Consider the following 5,247-nt stretch of genomic DNA (forward strand, 5'->3'; position numbering starts at 1 on the left):
TATATTTTTCAGGCTGCTCTGAAATATTTCATTACACAAAGCTTTTGTATACCTGAGGTGTTCTTTTGTAAAAACTGTGAAAAAAAATCTAGGAGTGGAAACTCAGGGATATTGGCATGTTGCTCTCTGGGGGCCTTAAGAACTGACTTCCAAATCAGTCAGTTATTTGTCAGCTAAAAAGCCTACTGGTCAACCATAATTGTTCCAGAGATTTGAATCTAAAACCAGGATGTGTGTGTTCTAAGATGCAGGAAAAAAAAAAAACACACACACACACAAGAAACAAAACCCCTCAAAACATCAGCTGATCATAACTCAGAATTCCATTGCCTTAAAATGATTGTAATTTATTTTTATGTCTTAAACGAATTTGATACAGGAGGGCTGTGTCCAAGGACCTAGGGGAGGGTCCTGTAGGACCAGCCAGGAGAGTCCTTGGCTTCACGCAGGATAGAAATCAAATGTGAAGCAAAGAAAGTGAAAGCAGAGTTTATTGAATAACATGAGTGACAGGCAGAAAACAGCAGATGGAGTGTCTGGGAGACTCAGAAAGGAAAGGAGAATGAGTCTCATTGTTTGAGGTTAGGGTTTATATTGGAATGAGGTCTAGGGTACGTGTTCCTTCAGGAATCCAGCGTAGGGTCCAGTCAGAGGCGAGTGTCAGGTGAACAATAGGTGTCATTCCATAAATCACCAAAGGTAGGGGGTGTTGATGCCCATGTCAGTGGAGGTTTGCCCATGTCAACGGAAGTGAACATCCTGGAACATGTTTGCGATCTGGCTTGTCTTATATGTTATCAGGTGTTCGGGTCCTAGGACAAAATTCTGAGCATGATTAACTTTTCTGCTTTCTCCTTGAAGTGGGAACATAGCTTCTTTGGCTTTTTCAGAAATGGGGCCTAGCAGAAAAATAGCCCAGACAGAGCCTGTCTAAAATGGAGTCCTCCTTTAGCTTCTCTATCTCAAATTCAAAGACCTCATGGATTTGGAGCAAATGAATGCCCGTTAGCCAACCAGGGACAGTAATTTTGCCTAGTCGGGATAGAACGTTGGGTCTTTGTCTCTCAAAAGACTGAGTAATTGTCAATACAGATCTGGGGCACAGAAATGTCAGTTAGAGGTTCTTGATATGCAGTGCTTATCCCAAGTGGAGGAGCAAAAATAAACTCTCCAGCAATTTAATTAGTCAGAGTTTTCCAGATAATTGAATGTTTATGCAGAGAAAGGAGAAGAAATTAAAATTTAAAGTGTTTTGGAGACAGAGAACTTTGACCGTTGAGTCACCCAAAATGCCAATGTAACATTGTTTTACAGTATTTGAAAGTTCTCTTTTATTAAAAGTGCCATATTGGGCTTGCTTTGGCAGTGCGTGTACTAAATTTGGACCAGTATACAGATTAGCACGACCTTTGTGTAAGGATGATATGCAAATTCATGAAGTTTTTTTTTTTTTTTTCACTCTCAGCCAGAAGTACAACATGTATGTGCAAAAGCTAAAATGGCTTAACATTATGTTACACTTTATACTAAAAATGTATTACTGTGAATGGTCTATAATTAAGCCCAATGAGACATCTAGGGAGTCCATACATGCATCCGTGAGCAGATGCAGTTTACTTATTTATAGAATGTTTCTTTTTGAAAAACTAGTGGTGGACACATTTGGATCCCATTTGTACAGTTACAAAAATAAAGATTTGATTACGGCCACTCTTCCCCAAAAAGTGTCATAGTCACTCATGCTGTGGCTAATAGGAAGGGTAGAAGTTGACTTTTCCCCGTGTTTAAAGGTAAACTGAGGCCTAGTCAACAACCTATGTTTATTGGAGCCAAACTTGATTCCCTAGGGCCGGCGCCAAACCGAGGTGGCAGGAAGCGCCTTACTGACAGGAGCTTCGGGAAGCTGCTTGTGAAGAGAAGAGGCAGAAGCCCAGCAGGAAAATATTTAGTTTGGCTAGAGCGTCAGCATCTGCCTTATTTGGAAAAGCCAGGCTGGCTACTTGCGGTAGGTTGTTCTTAGCTTTTGAGTTCTTAACCTTGGCGCATCTTAGGCGTAGGTTTTGGTTTGCTTAAGCTGGTTGCTAAGGTATGAGAACTACCTCAGTCTAATGTCCTCCTTGTGTAATTAAGTGAACACCTGCAACACTAACGTTCACTTTCAAATGACACTATGGGCTCGTTTTCCACAAAATTTGACTTGAATGCTCCGTCAGTTTTGGTTAGAGGCAGTGACGGTCTATGAAAATAACTTTCCCACCACAACTGCCCGTACAAATATCTCAGGAGCAAACGGGCATTCTAAAACGGATTTCCTACGTCTGCATCCAGGATGTAACTAAAGTAACAGGACAGAGAAACAAAATAGTAACGGGACTAATGAGATTTCCTCCTTTACTTGATTATTCTGTTTACTGGATTAACATAGGTTACTCGAAGTTCTACATTTACGTGAAAAAAGAGACTACAGTAAAAATGTTTGAGGAAGTACTTGCATGGCTCAGTCAGTTGAACATCTGACTCTTGATTTTGGCTCAGGTTGTGATCCCAGGGTTCTGGGATTGAGCTCTCCCTAAGGCTCCTCGCTGAGCATGGATCCTGCTTGTAATTCTCTCTCTCTCTCTCTCTCTCTCTCTCTCTCTTTCTCTCTCTCCCTCTGCCCCTCCCAGCTCACACTTGCACTTTCTAAAAAAAAAGAATGTTTTATAAGTTTTATCTAAGATTCATGAGACTCTATCAAAAGGGAAAAATTAATTCTTAGTTGGTTTTTTAGTGTTTATTTATTTATTTTGAGAGAGAGAGAGAAAGAGAGAGAAAGAGAAAATCTCAAGCAGGCTCTGCATTGTCAGTGCAAAGCCGTATGTGGGGCTTGATCCTAAGAACTGTGAGATCATGACCTGATCCAAAATTGAGTCTAATGCTCAACCCACTGAGCCACCAGGAAAAGTTAGTTTTCTAACTTTTTTCAGGGCACCTGGACGGCTCAATGGATTGAATGTCTGACTCTTAATTTCAGCTCAGGTCATGATTCCAGGGTCATGGGATCGAATCCCACATTGGGCTCTACACTGAGTGTGGAGCCTATTTAAGATTCTTTCTCTCTCCCTCTGCCCCTTCCCTGCTCACTCTCTTTCTCTCTAACATAAAAAAAAATTAAGAGAAAAAAAAGACATTTCCATAAGTGACTATCAATAAGTAAAATTTTATATTTATTTTAAAGTCATGTAGCATTTTCCTGCTAGGCAAATGGAGAAACTCAAATAAATCTTTAAGCTGTAAATGAATTTTAAAACACAGAGCACAATAGTTGAAAGATAGTTAAAGAAAGGACCAAAAAAGGAATTTGATTTTAGATAAGAAGCTGATTTGAAATGAAGCAAGAAGTGACCCACAACCTTGAATGCGCAACCCTCCCTCCCCCGCAATTTCTGCTATTGTTTGTATTTAACTCTGTTTTCCTGGTCTCATCTTGAGACAATTGTCAACAAATTGTCAAACAAACAAACAACACCAAAAAACAACCCTGCAAAAAAGCAACTCTGGTGAGCCCATTTGTCTGAGCTGGAACAATAAAGAACATGAAGATTCTCTGATGAGGAATCCCATTTTCTCAAGATTTGGAGCTCACTTAAAAATAGTGATGCAATTTTAACAATGATTTTATGCTTTTTCAAAATGTGTGGTGCTTCTCTGATAAGAAATTCTCACCTAGATGGTCTAACTTACCTTTATCTTAAATCTATCTAAATTTCTTCTTGTAATACGGAATTAAGGAAACTGAAAAGCGGCATTGTGGTAGGTTTTCTTTAACTTCATATTTTTTTCTGACATCAAAATTTATAGAGGTTTGCCATAAAAATCTGGAAAATCTAAGTGAACAAAAAGAAAGAAAAGGCCATTACTTGTGAATCTCTAATCTAGAGATAATCTCTGTTAACATACGAACACACAGCTGGAGCTACACGTGTTGCTTGGTTACCTGTTTGCTTTTTTAACCATATATAATAAGAAAAAAATATTTCCAACAAACAAAAAATAGATGGTTCTTTGAAATGATTTAACTATTTTTAATCAAAGTATGTCAGAGTCTACATAATCCTGTTCTTTTTGGCCAAATCCTATTTTGGTTAAATTTTGCTGTTTTCCGGTTTTCATTTCCTTATGTTCTGAAGATGGGCATTCAGTTGGACCAGAACAATGCACATTGCATGTGGCTCAACTTACTATCTTTAAGTTTTAGTCCTGTGATATTATGATATAGTAAGAAACATGTATTTTGGTCTTCCTCTCATGCTCTTGGCCGGAGCTCCTAGGATCTTTGTAGTTTTCTAAGTGATAAGAACAATAGGAACATCTTCTGTTTCAACATTTGTCCCTGGCACAACTTTGGAACCTAAAAGTGAGAGGATCCCCTTTTGTTATTCATAACAAGACCCTTTCCACCACACTTGACTTGATGTTAATGAAATGACTTTTGGAAATACTCTAAGGATGGGGGTGTGGTTGTCAGGGGAACTAAACCATGTGATTAGAGGGTTGGCAACTTTCAGCCCCATCCCCACCTCCAGAGAGGGGAGAGGAGTTGAAGGTTGAGTTAATTACTAACAGCCAATGAATTAATCAGTCGTGCCTATGTAATGAAGCCTCCGTAAAAACCCTAACTAAAGAGGTTTGGAGAGCTTTTGGGTTGGTGAACACACTGAGGTTCTGTGAGGGTGGTGGGCCTAGAGAGGACACGGGAACTCTGTGCCCCTCCGCACATGCCCTGCCCTATGCATAGCTTCCATTTGGCTGTTCCTGAATTATATTCTTTACAGTAAACGAGCAGTGGTCATTAACATGCTCCCCTCAGTTCTCTGAGCTCTTCTAGCAAATTATCAAACACAAAGAGGGGGTCAGGGGAACACCCAATCTAGAGCTGGTTCGTTAGAAATACATGTGATAATCTGGGATTTGCAATTGTCATCTGAAGTAAGGGGAAATCTTGTGGAAATGCGTTCTTAACCGGTGGGTCTGTGCCAACTGAGTGTAGTCAGCCTTAGGATCCTTTAATACTGGGCGCCTGGGTGGCTCTGTCGGTTGAGCCTTTGACGTCAGCTCAGGTGATGATCTCAGGGTTTGTGAGTTCTAGTCCAGTCCAGCCCCGCATGGGGTTTTCTGCTGCCAGCACGGAACCTGCTTCAGATCCTCTGTCACCGCCTCTCTCTCTGTCCCTCCCTGCTCATACTCTCTCTCAAAAATAAATTAACA

At 40.2% G+C, this 5,247-nt stretch overlaps 1 non-coding gene across 1 annotated transcript; it reads left to right on the forward strand.

Annotated features, from left to right (window-relative positions):
- The first annotated feature begins 1,352 nt into the window (after positions 1-1,352).
- Positions 1,353-1,454, forward strand: LOC123584559. The gene has a single exon (XR_006705520.1). It is a non-coding gene; the product is annotated as a U6 spliceosomal RNA (small nuclear RNA).
- The last annotated feature ends 3,793 nt before the right edge of the window (positions 1,455-5,247 follow it).

Source organism: Leopardus geoffroyi, chromosome B3, assembly GCF_018350155.1.
Source record: "Leopardus geoffroyi isolate Oge1 chromosome B3, O.geoffroyi_Oge1_pat1.0, whole genome shotgun sequence".
Classification (NCBI taxonomy): domain Eukaryota; kingdom Metazoa; phylum Chordata; class Mammalia; order Carnivora; family Felidae; genus Leopardus; species Leopardus geoffroyi.